The sequence below is a fragment of the Marmota monax genome, unplaced genomic scaffold, assembly GCF_021218885.2.
Source record: "Marmota monax isolate L192 unplaced genomic scaffold, Marmota_monax_Labrador192_F-V1.1 WCK01_AAM20220418_F8-fsc00060, whole genome shotgun sequence".
Lineage (NCBI taxonomy): Eukaryota > Metazoa > Chordata > Mammalia > Rodentia > Sciuridae > Marmota > Marmota monax.
In genome coordinates, this window is record NW_026692826.1 from 2,627,199 (window position 1) to 2,641,029 (window position 13,831).

Here is a 13,831-nt window from a genome sequence, read left to right on the forward strand (position 1 = left end):
GAGAGAGAGAGAATGAAGGGGTGGAAAGAGATATTAGAGTGCTTCAATTTTTAGTAAGATAGACTTTCAAGATTATCTAATTTCCTGAACTATATATATGTGGAAAATAAGATTAGGAGCATGGAGTCACTTTACCCATGGCCACAGATCTGTCATCTGCCAGCAGCAGAGCTAAGCCTGGCTGAGTCTCATCTTTCCACAACTCTCCATCACTAAACAGTGAATCTTGATCAACAGTTATTTTATTCCTTAGGAGACCTGGGCAAAGTCTGGAAATAGGTGTGGTTGTCACAACTGGAGTGCTACTGCAGTGGGTAGGGGTCAGGGAAGCTGCTAAGCACCCCATAGTCTACAACACAGCCCCCACCCGCCGCTCCCCAACAAGTGTCAACAGTGACATATCTAGAAATCCTCCTAAAATGCAGAGTATGTCCTACCATCAACCAAATAATTAAGTTAACCATTTACTTCTGCTGAGTTCAAGCAAAATTCTATGGCTAAAATTTTAATGACATATATATATATATATATATATATATATAATATATAATATATCTGATGATTTAAAAGGAAAATATTTGTTTTGGGGTCACTTTTTTGTGATTAGATCTTCCAAGGAACATTCCTGAAATGTTCAGAGTCTCACAAACACAAATGCATGGATTTTATTGTAAGTAATGTGCCTAATTGTCTTGGTCAGATCCTAAGTGTTGGGTACCAGAACAAGACCACAACCATGAAACTATCACTTATTGGCAGCAATATGTTAAGCCATCAAACTAAACCATGCCTACATTTGTTTAGCATTTATACATAATATGTAAAATTTTGCTTTAGACTACCTTATAGATAATGTAGTTAGGACAGCATAATAATAATTACTACTGATGGTAGCTTTCATTCATTCGTATGTTAAGTACCTTTTGCAGCACTTTATGTCTGTCATCTCTTAACCTTTACAATCTGTCTAACATCCACCTCATAAATGAAGGCATGAGGCTCAGAGATGTTGCTGGGAGCACACTCCACTAGACGCCATCTCAGGTCTGTCTGGCGTCATCTCTTTTCAATGTATTAGATTTTATAAATCAGATTCATTACTCATTTTTTTCCTTAACATTTCCTTTGACAAAATAGAACTATAAGTGACTTAATGCTAAAGCCTCGCATTCTTATTGAGAATATATATTGATTGTAAAGTAACCTAGAGACAATAATCTCCATTTTTAAAATAGTAAGAGAGTTAAAAATGTTATTTTCTATATGTCACAGCAGACTCACATACTGTCTTTAGGGTTTGTTTATGAGGCTGATGTAGGAGGGTGGGGACAGGTTAGTTAGCTTAATAGAAGACCATGACCTCCCAGTCCACCCGCTTGATTGTTTTTTAATTTTTTAAAAATTTTTAATTTTTTTTATTGGTTATTCAAAACATTACAAAGCTCTTGACATATCATATTTCATATATTAGATTCAAGTGGGTTATGAACTCCCATTTTTATCCCAATTACAGATTGCAGAATCACATCGGTTACACATCCACAACTTTGTAACATCAGAGCTGTGGCTGAGGAATTTTGTGAATTTTGTAAATGTGTGTTTCTAATCACAATTCTAAACCACCTACTGATTCTCAGTCAAAATCACAATTGACTTCCTTACAAGAAATTTTCAGTTACTGACACTGTCACATTTCCTGACACTGTCACGTTTCGAATACTGTTAAAACCATTAAAATTGTGGCACTTAAAATTTAAAAGTATGGCTTAGTTTAAATAGTTACTAAGGTCCACAGAAAATTCTATTTGTCTTACTTGGTTAGTATTTCTATTTTTTAAAAGTTGTCTGGGAGAAGCACATATGCATGATGTTGGCCCTATTAATTCTTTTAATTTGTAAAAGCAGGGAGAAATGGTAGGAGAAATTTAAACATCTCCATGGACCTTTTCACTGTTATAAGGGCATGTTTTTTTTCTAATTTATTTTCTCTACAACTTCTCCAATTCTCAGATATTCTCATTATTTTTATTTTCTTCAATGCACTCATAGAGCATTCATTCATCAATTCATTTACCATTTATACTCTCAGCCATTTGTCCATTGACTAACTTGTCTATTTGCAAAAGACCCAAAGACAAATACAATATTACCTCCTTAGGAAATTTATTGTCTCTGAGGCAAAGCATGTAACTAAGTGCAGAGCTTTGGCATTAACCCTGAGTCGTGGGAATGAGGAAATGCCTCACAGCAGGGTAAGAGATGGATGTATATCTGGGTGGAGGTTGTGGTATGAGTTTTCAATTTTATGCTTTCTTCTGGACCTCCCAGTTAGGGGATAATGACCTGGAATAAAATCAGTTTTGATTAATAGTTATTTCCCATTGTTTCTCCAGCAGAGACCATGACCACTTTCCCTCAGCCTGAAGCAGCTCCTGACTCAGTAAGAAGGCCCCAGGAGAAACCCGACAGTGTCTTAGCCAGATGACCACCTTCCCCCCAACACTGAGAGCTGTGCCAGCCCGGCTCCTTCTGCTCTTCTCACTCTGTGTCTTCCACAGGAATCAGGGGCCCAGGACAGCACTGTCATTCGGCAGTGGCTTCTCCACCTTCAGCCTGCTGACCTCTCAAGACAGGAAGAAGAAAAGGAAAAAGAAGAAATGGGTTGGCATCTTGAGCAGTTTTGTTTTGTTTTTTTGAAAATGCTCATTAGATTTCCACTTACGTTTCATTGGCAAAACTTACTGCCCAGCCAAGTGCATTTGTACAGGAAGCTAGATCGCAATTTCTTTAATTAATCACATTGTTGAGTTAAACAAAAATAAAATTCTTATTGTTGGAAAAGAAGGGGAGAAATGATATTGGATAGGCAAATAGCAGAATCCACAGGGAAGGCGTAGTGTATGGAATAAAATTAGAATCCACTCAAGAAGAATAAAAATCAATCCTCACTGATATGAGCTGAGTGCCTCAAGACATTGAAAACAAATTATGAAAAGTCCAAGACTTCATTTCCCCATACTTTTTTCCCCCTTTTTTCTTATATTCCTGGCGATTGTTACGTGAGATGGAATGTTCAGGTAATGCAAGTGGTGTGTGTGTGTGTGTGTGTGTGTGTATGTTGTGTATGTGTGTGTGTGTGTGTGTGTATGCATGTAGATTATGGATCATGGTTTCAATGTACCCTTTGAGCTAGGATGGAGACCCTGGATTACTGTCTCCTTGATGGTGGTAAGTACCATGCTACCAGTGAACAAAGAACCTGAGAACCAGACCTAGCAGTAACTGTGAAGCAGGACACCCACTCCACTGTCTGGCCCCAAGGGAGGTGGGGCTGTGTGAGAAAACATGATCCTTCACTTGAGGAAGCTGCAAGTGAGACAGTGCCCCCATTCACAGTCAGAGTTCACTAGATGGTAATTTAGGAACCTCCTGTAAAAAATTGTAGTGAGACAAAATCCTGACTGGTGCAGGTTCTGCAAAGACGGAAGAAGATGAAGCAGAGACAGAGACATAAACTGATTGTTCAAGTTTTAGTACAAAGCTGAGTTACTAAATTTGAGGGGCAGAGTAGTGTAAGGACTCAGGGATAACAAAATGATTGAGGGAGTGTGGGGTGATAGTATCTTAAGATGGAAATACTGTGAAAGTTTTTGGAAGAAATACAAGAGATTTGGTGTCACTGAGATTTGACTGGTTCCTAGTGAATATTTCATTAGACTGTTGTAAGTACAGATCTGAAGGCCGAGGCACTATTATGAGGATATCTTGTATATTTGGAATTTTATGTATATTAGTTTACTAGGGCTGCTGTAACCAATTACACAAACTTGTGATTTAAACCAAGGGGCAGTTCTTGTCTCACAGTTCTGGAGGCTAGGAGTCCAAAATGGAGAGTCACCCAGACCTGTGCTCTCTCTTGAGGGCCTGAGGAGAGACCATTCTTCTCTTTTCCTGGCTGATGGTGGTTTTTGGCAGTCCTTAGCTTGTAGATGCATCATCCCGATCTTTGCTTCTGTCTTGCCACGGCATACCCCCACGGTGTGGGTTCAAATGCCCCTCTTTTTACAAGGAACCAGACATTGGATTAGCTCTGGCCCCATCCTGCATGGCTGAACTTGATTACATTTGTAACGATACTACTTCTAAGTAGGTCATATCCATAGGCATTGGGTAGGATTTCAGCACATCTTTTTGGAGTTCACAATGCAATCTGCAATGATATATATAATAAAAGAAAGCCTCAAAAATAGATGTGATAACCCTGGAATAAGAACAGAACCACTGATGGTTCTCTGGAGGTATTCCAATACTGAGGAGAGAAAAGAAAAAAAGAAGGGATCAGTGCATGATATAAGTAAGAGATTAAAAAAAAAATACCGAAAAGCTTCATTCTGGAAAATAAGAGAAGCTTGAGAAGGAGAGAGTTGACCAGAGGATTAGAAATCTTCTGAGTGTCAAGTAGTATGTGAACTGGATGGAGGCCACTGTATCTCTCACTGAACAACAAGAAGAGCAAGTTTGGGAGCAGAGAAGAGATTTAAGAGGACACTGCAGTGATTCGGAATGGTTATGTGCTTGAACCAGGGTAGTGGCAGTGAGAAGAGAGAAGAATGGCGAAGTTATTGATGACAATCGCAAGGAACTGGTATTGGAGTGGGTGTAGAACAGGAGTCATGGTGACTTCCAGGATTTTTGTTTAGTCATCTATAAACTCTGTTGGTATTTATTGGTATAACATAGTAGGCCCACGGCATGATGATGACTTCAGATTTAACACGTTGGTTCCGTATCTGTGATATTTTCTAGTGCAGGGGCACAATGTGCTAGTGAATGAGTATTAGAGACTCAGAAGATGATTGGGCCCAAAGACAGATATTGAGAAGTCATCTGAAAAATAGAGATGGTAATTGAAACCATGAGCATGTTTGACACTAACCAGAGAGAGAATGCGTATATGTTTATCTGAGAACCTACCTGATGTCTAACAAAGGATGGGAGGAGAATGGACACCACAAAGGAGGTGGGAAAAGGCAGCTAGAGATGAAGGTCAGGAGAGTGTTGTGCCAAGGTAAGCTTGGACAGGGTTGCGAAGGGCATCCAAGGGCTGCATAGATTCGTTAAAGTGAGGACAGAACAGAGTTTGTAAACATTATCTTTTTTTCACATAAAGGCTTGTGTGTGTGTGATTACTTTGATGCATTAAAGGAAGTGGATCCAGATTAAATGGGGTTATTGGCTGGGGAGAGCTCTTCCAATCACTTGACTATGAAGGAGAGACAAAAAGTTCCTGCAAATGAAAATGACTAGATGGAAAGTAAAATTTATTGGCACAAGTGAAATCACCTGAGGACTTTATGGTGTTTAAAATCCCATGGGGAAGTCCAGGGAGGGGGAGAATTCAAAGACAAAGGGAAGTGCGATGGAGCCAGATAGCTCAAAAGAGTTTGTTGATTCTATAGGGAGAAAGGTCACATTTCCACTGCATCAGGGAATGAGAAGGAAAGGATGTTGTGAAGTAGAAATAAAGGATAAAAACTGATATTCAGCTGGGCTGGGGTTGTGGCTCAGTGGTAGAGTGCTCACCTCGCACGTGTGGGGCTCTGGGTTCGATCCCCAGCACCACATAAACATAAATAAGAAAAAATAAAGGTATGTGTCCAATTATAACTAAAAAAAAAATTTTTTAAAAACCCTGATATTCAGCTAAGAATAATCCTCCAAATTAAAAGGTGGAAGAATAAACTCATTTACTTGACATTTACTTCCTAATTTCCAAAGCTGTCCTGGTGTCACTCATGAGGAGCATACTGATTGTCTCCTCTGCCCTTGCTCTTTTCCTTCGGGAATTGTGTCCTCTGTCAGCCAGGAAAGCTCTCTTCTCCGTGGTCTGCCAGCACCCCTCATCACAACACTTCCTGACAGCTGAGTCATGTCACTGGAAAGCCACTCCTTCCCCTGGGAAGAGGCCAGAGAACTCTCCTGTGAGTCCTGGGGACGGCAGGTCACATTCCCTGCCAACATGACTAAGATCAAAGGATTGACAGATAGTTTTTGTATTATGAGTTGTATTCTCAAATACTTTATTAAATAGGATTTCTTTTTCTTTTTTTGGCAATTTAATGCAAACCAAATTGAACAAGTGATATTTTCCATTGTTCTATGACCTGCAGTAGAATTTTCCTTTAGCTATTTTCCAGATAGGGGCTTTAATAGTTTTTGTCATTTTAGCTTTAGGCTTTTCCATTTTTAGAAGTTATTATTATTAAATACTAAATATACGTGTGAATGAGGAGGTAGGTATTTTCTTCCTTTTCTGCTCACAGAACATAGTTTCAAATGGGCTGTCTGGAAAGCTTTGAATAACAATACTTAATACTTTGAGAACATTGAAATTATTTTATTTTGGTTATCTTACTTGTGATCCAAAGAGGGTGTTGTGGTATCGGTTTTGAGAGAACTTCACAACCAATGGGAATCCTTTTGGAGTTAGCGTGGGGTGTCCTTAATACTGGAATAATCCCGTTGGCCAGGACCCCGGAGCTGCTCAGATGAGAAAAGGATGCAGGAAATTCTCTTGTTTACACATGTGTCTGCAACTGAGACGCTAGCGCAGTCCCGCAAGCCCAGAGGGTAAGAGAATTTCATAACCTTCTGGTTTTCTATTTAATTTTCATACTTTCCTGCTAGGCAAAGCCTGTGTTCTCAGAGCAAAGGAAAAGACAGTTGCTTATAAGATATAGAGGAAAGCTACTTGCTGTAGGTCTGGAAGCAGGATTTGGGGGTTCTTTTTAAAATACAGTTGATTTCTTTGCTTCCCTTCCTTTTTTTCCACTGTAGGTATTATCTATTCTGACAGCTTCATGCATTTTCTGTCTTTATATAAAAAAAACTATATTCTAAACAAAACTCAGGTAAAAATTCAACTCCAATTTTAGACAGTCATAGAATTGGTTGATAGTGAATCCTTACTTTCTAGTTCCATGTGCATATAAATGAATGTGTTTGAAGTAATCTGTATTCTTGTAGTAAAAACTGTGAAATTGTCATGCAAAGTCTATGCACTTTTCATTTCATGAGACTTCATGCTAAATTCCTTTCATCCTTAACAGAAAAGTATACTTTAAATATTGCCCTAATACTGTCTTTGTTTTATATGTTACCTGTATAGTGTGGAAGAGTTAGAGACATGGAATAAAATCATAAAATCTTGTATTTAAGAGCAAAGAAAAGAAATTGATGTTCAATTATACAGAAATAAATTGCAGGGTTAAAGTAAAAAAACTCTCTATAATCAATTGGGAAGAATTTGCTTATGTTTTCTACAAAGATAAATTATCAAATAAATGCCCAGTGGGTATATCAGTTGGACATAAATATGAGGAAGATATTCTTAAAATAAAAGATACAATTAGAAATGTTTAAGTAATATAAGGCACCAAACTATATAATGATATTTCTTTATAATCTTATTTACATCAATACCCATTTTTCTGTTTTTTATAATCTTTTTGTTATCCATAAATGTCCTTATGTACACATTAAATGTTCTTGAATTCTATTTTTCCCACATTTTTGAGAAATAGTAAATTGGAAAGGAATTTAATAAGTTAGTCAGACAATATTTATAGGTTTTGTGTCATTTTGCAATCTGGACTTAAAATATATGGAGAAATAGTTTATGTGAATTTTTTTTTCAGAAACATTATTTTTCAGAAACTTTAAAAATAGTTTTCTTGTGAAATAATGTTATTTTTTGGTTTCTCTTTTGAATTCTGCATGTTCATTGGCTTCAACAGTTGCTTCATCCCAGGTACAGAGCTTCTTGCCTCTTACAGTGGATATGACCTTTAATTTATGTATTTTAGCTAATTCTTAGAGGCAGAAAGATAATGAGTATGATTCTTAAATATATGAAAAATATTCTCAGGTCACCTTTATTTGAAAAAGTGCCTTATTTTTATGCTGATATGACAAGGTTAATTGAGATCCATCAAAATCTTAAAAAGTTTTATTTTTAGCAGAGATGTTAGTATTAGAGGAACTCATGAGACTTTGAAAGAGGTTCAACTTTCTGATGAATATTGAAAAATTAGTGAAACTTAGATAGGTGCTCAAAACAAGAGAAATATTCTTACTTTGAGGAAGCAGTCAACTTAAAGGCACTAATTAGCATAAAGCATGGAAGAATAGTGGGAAGTAATCTGAGAGATCGGAACATGAAAAATGCACTTTGTGAATAGTTGACATTGTGCTCCACATAGGTGGAGCAGAAAATGTTTGTGGAAATCTTAAAATTCACACAATGTTTCAAGTTTTATATATCCTTCAGTGAGGGTGATGGCAAGTTTCTGAGCTGGAGTATATCATCCTTAACCTCATTCTCACCATCAGCAGCATATCCTGCCAACACAGATGGTGTTTCCTGTGTGCAAGGTGATTGACATACATGTCTTCAATTCTGATAGCTCTGCAGTAAACTGAACTTCATTTTACAAGTTACCTTCATTTACACATGAAGAAATCTGGTGTTCAGAAATGTCAAATCATTTACTTACAGCCACAGATACAGTGAGCGCCGGAGCCAGGGTTGCAGGCACTGTCTTTCTGGCTCCAGAGTATGTTCACAGTGCTATGCTGGTATTTTAGGAATGTGAATCTGGTAGAAGTTAAACAGAGAGTTTTGAAATGGGCATTGAATTAATAAGGTACAAAGAGGAGGAAGGGAGACAACAACCCAAAGATCAATTTCAATATTCCGTATAGCCAATCAATCACAATTCTATCAAGTGTTCCACTCTTTTCTTTGGCAATAGAGAACAGAAATCAATGATGAAAATAAGGAACAGTAATTGTTACGGAGACATATCTGGCCTTGTGGATCTGTGTCTCTGACTACCAGGGAGGTGTTTACAGTGTTCTATGCTATTTTTCTAATAAAGTATGAAAATATGGATCACTTGAGGAAGGGACAATAGGTTTCAGTGTGTGTGGGCACCTGTGTGTGAGTTCATATTTGTCATCTGCATCAAGCCTGATACCTGGTTCATGGTAGGTAACAAATGAAAGGCAAATAAATATTTGGGTCTGTGGAAGAGATTTACTAAAAACAAGTACAAATAAAATGCTTGTAGAGAAAAAATAAGGAGCAGATTTTACATTTGAATTGTTTTGCCTCCTCTTCAATACTCACAGCTTTCTTTCTTATTTTAAAAAACATTAAAGAGAAGGTATCTTTTGATTTCTCAGAGGAAATTTCATTACAGGTTTTCAGCAAAGATCACTGTACACAATAGAAATACTTGAAGTGCTTGGGAATGTTATCAGGAGCACGTTGACTCTCCTTGATTTCTTTTCAATGTGTGATGTTGATGACTACTTAGTGACCATGCCCTCTTAAAACTATGGAAAGATGCAATTATTATCAAAGGAAAGCACCATATACATTTTAGTTTTATCTCAACAAGTGGAAGAGTACACATAAAATTTATGTTGCTAATGGATTATGTAATATTCAGTGTATCCATAGTAAAATTACTAGAACCTATTTATTAGCAACTGTCCCCCATGTATACAAACTTTAAATATCTTTTATTTCCTCTTGAAGTAAAATAGAACTAGTGTTTGAATTAGCATTCATTTTCTTCTTCTCTCTTTTCTATGGTTTGAATGAAGTTAAAAAAAAACACTTCAGCTTATGCTGTTAATGAGTTTTTTTGGAAGATTTATATACACATATACAAATATATGCATATATGATGGTTTCTATGCTATCAGTTATAAACATGTTATCTGTTACTTTATAAGTATAGTATCATTTAAGTAAGCTTTACAGGAGAAACATATTTTCCATACACTGAAACAGATGAAGATATTTGAAATGCAATGATCTGGTCCCTGACCTCATGACTTTGTATTTTAAATAAACAGATTTAGGTTGTGTTCCAAGATTATATTGCACAGAATGATTTTTATTCCTGATGCCAAGTTCTCACCAATTACAGATGCTCAAATGTGATAGAATATGAACTTGAGACCTTGGGTACAAAAAGGAAAACTGGACACTGTATTAGAGGAAATAAACTAGCCATTTAATTGAAATCCTAACTTTGAAAAATTATTAATATTACTATGTATTTAAATATTATCTGGGTTGATTTAAGTCAGGTGAGTGAGGGATTCTGGAAAGATGGAAATAACAATCATATAAAATGCTACCGATTGTTCAAATAAAACAGGAATTTCAGGTCTAGAGTTAACCATTAATTAGATTTAGTGATGTAGAAATCATTCATTCTCTGATTTTGTTTGAAGTTGGGGCTGAAACTGATAGAGTAACTTCAAGAGAGAATAGAAAGAGAAAAATGTTTTCTTAAAGATTTTTATTATAAAAATCCAGAGAAATGGGATGGCTCCTGAGCAGGGATCAAGATCACTTTTGAAAGTTGAAGGTATCACAACACTTCTCTTGCTGATGAGAATGGCCTAAAGCAGGGGTCTAAACTGATGTAACACAGGAGCAAGGACTGTGTTGGCAGGAGACCCGCCTTTGAGTAGGTGAGCGGGGATGAGATGTGCCTACGAACAGGAAGCCTGACTTGAGGGCATGGACAATCCCTCTGCAGAAACACATAGCACATGGGCATCCTGAGATTGAGAGGTGTAGAGCGTGGGAAAACATAACAATTTTACCAACGAAGATGCCTTAAGGAAGACAGGAGTCTAGTGGAAGAGAAGTGAAATGGGATAAGGTTGAGTTGGCAGTGGTGAAAGTCCCTTTGAGGTTCAGAATCAAGAACCTGAGGTGAGACCCAAGCAGGTGTTTTCTCTAATATGAGCAGGTGCTCAGGGGCACATATGGAGCAGGCAGATAGACGGCATTGACCTGTTAGGGTTTTCTAAGCTGGTGAGGTGGATGGAATGCCAGGATGAGACTTATCTATTAAAAATGGAGTACAGAGGAGGAGGGGAGGGGAGATGTGAAATAAGTGAGAGACAGTGGAAAGGTCGTAGAGTTGATTGACAGACTCAAGCCTGGTTCAAAAAGGACAGTTACATGGAGGATGGGAGGAGGTAATAAGAGGTGTGTGTCATTGATTTGGAAAGAAATGCTAGTGCAGTATGGTGTCTAGGGTGTATAAGTAGCCAGTGGAGAGGTGAAGTGAAGATATTGGAGTTATTAGGAACTTAGGGTGAGAATATTAGTTATAAGGGTACTACATGTGGAAATGTTTTGGACATGGAGTTTTTGTCCCTGAAATGCTTCAACTCCTCCAGTACTTAAGCAATTAAGTAACACAGTTGGTTTCACTAGATAAATTTTAATACCCGTTCCCATGCTAGGGTGCTGGTATCTTGCTAGAATTCTCTGTTTGTCTCCTTTCTGTTTACATCATGTCCTGATCGCTCATACAAACTGCATTAGAAAAATAAATCTTCATGCAGAGAGGGATAGGAGCAAGATAGCATTTTTCACATCCAACAAATTCTAAGTTCACAATTTTTCTAGATGTTTATTCTTTGCCAAAGTTTAAGCTAAATTTTTTTTGAGAGAGAGAGAGAGAGAAAGAGAGAGAATTTTAATATTTTATTTTTTAGTTTTCGGCGGACACAACATCTTTGTGTGTATGTGGTGCTGAGGATCGAACCCGGGCCGCATGCATGCCAGGCGAGCCCGCTACCTCTTGAGCCACATCCCCAGCCCTAAGCTAAAATTTAAATACAGTTAAGTTCTAAAATAATGCTGTTAAGAGAGCATGAATGGGTAATATGATTCTTGGCCTCTGACTTCCAGTACAGCAGATATTTTAACAAATACACATTTTAAAAGTTAGTCATCATTTTTTGCATATTGTCTAAATGGTGGGATTTCTCAAAGTTTAGATTGAACTGTTGAGCAGATGTATCTAATTTTTTTAATGATGTCCATTTGCTTGTGATATGACAACTGCATTATGTAACTGTATGGCCAGGAATAAAATGACCTGTACACATATATTTAAATGACAGCCATAGACATTTTGGTGTTTCATTATCAGAACACACTTTTCAAGAATATATTTGCCAATAATGTTATGAGCAATCACCTTAATTTGAAACATATATAGGAAAACTCTACATGATTGAAACAGAAATGTTGCCAAAACATGTTGAACGTGCTTTTGAAAAATCAAAACATAGTTTTCCATTTCTGTAAAATTCTCCATAAAAAAGAAACATTTTGAAACTTTTCGGATACTCTAGAGTTGTGCTGTGCAATATAAATATAGCTCAAGCATGATTTTCAATTTAAAGTAGCTAAAAAATTAAATGACAAATAAGTGAAATTAATATATTTTAGTAAGCCCAATATATAACATCATCATATAACATATAAGCAATATATATAGTTTTTAGTGAGATATTTTATATTTTTATTTTCTGTGCCCTGTCAAATTCATGCTTTAGATCATTTCGACCCATGCTGCCTTCATTTCTAGGGAGCACTACTTCTGGCAAGGAAGTACCATGCCCGATGGCCTGTGACTCATGCACTGTGAAATAAAGTAAAAAAAAAAAAACACTCTCAGGGCAGTCATAGATCATACCATCTCTCTCCTTATTGTAAATGAATACATAAAGTTTAATGAGCTTATTAAGGATGAGACTTGATCCAGATTTCCTAAATCTGACCCACCGTCCTCTGGCTTGTACCAAACCTTCTGATGTCGTCTTGTTTGCATATTTATGTTATCTTGACACTGAGAAGTACATAAATTCTGGCAGCCTATAGACATAACCAAGCCAATATGCCCTCTGGTTGTTATTGATTAAGAGATTTGAACAATTTAGGGAAGTCTAATAGGTGTCAAAGCAGGCAAGGATGGAAATGATAAACCCAATTCTAAGAATCCACAGAATTCTTAGTATTTATTTGTGTATTTATAAACTAAAATTAAATTAAATCTATAAATCTGAGGAGGCAGAGATATTTAAGAGAAAAACAGCAAAAGAAGAGTTTTGGAGGAAGATTTTAGATTGAGACGTTCGAGGGATTACTTGTGAAAGAGTCGATGAGAAGAAAATATTCAGACTGGGAGATGAGGTGAAAACAAAGCTTCCAGCAACCAAGATTTTAATCTGGACTCTGACTCTGCAGCTTTCCTTACACATGGGTTACATTTTCTGTTTCAGGGACTGGAAAGTCAGATCTTTTGAGAAATATAAACACTGCTTACTCACTTCCTGTTATTTTGAAATTTTTAATCCTGTTCCCTTAGTTTTTATTACTAAGGAAATAAACAACTAAGCCAAAATAAAAGGACACAAATGAAAACTGATACCAGATCAATTAGCAATTATGTTAAGAATTTTGCTTTATGGTTAAATTTTTTAGTGCTTTCTTTTCCTATGTTAAAATTAGAAAATCAGGAACATCAACACTTATAAAGATGATTGGAAGCTGAGGATCCTGTGTCTAAACAAATGATTAATTCACTGACTAAAATGGGGAACATATGTACAGGGACTAAAACCAGGAAAAAGCTCTACTCATGTTTATAGCAAATAATTGTTGAATAAAGTTCTAATATTTGTTTTTTTAAGATTTCATGTCTTTCTTAAGATATAAACTCTTATAAATGAAACACTTCCAGTGAGATCAACATTTGCATCTCATTGTTATAAGGAGCTTATGCACTACAAAAGCATCACGTTGTGTTTTCCGAAGGATGTATCTGAAAACTGATTTCTTGTTTATATTACATTAAAATGAAAAGAATTACAATAAAATGTGATTGATAGTATTTCTATGGACTCAGAAGAGTCCACAGAAATGTAATGATGCCACACATCT

General features: G+C 36.6%; 1 protein-coding gene across 3 annotated transcripts in view; it reads left to right on the forward strand.

Moving 5' to 3' along the window:
- Positions 1–6,313: 6,313 nt before the first annotated feature.
- Ccdc102b (coiled-coil domain containing 102B) overlaps positions 6,314–13,831 on the forward strand; it is a 197,030-nt gene continuing 189,512 nt past the window's right edge. Inside the window, exon 1 of one of the 3 annotated variants that reach the window (XM_058580669.1) lies at positions 6,314–6,630. The gene's annotated coding sequence lies outside the window, so the exon portion shown is untranslated. The remainder of the gene's footprint in view (positions 6,631–13,831) is intronic. The other 2 variants (XM_046448631.2, XM_046448632.2) reach the window with 2 other exon arrangements.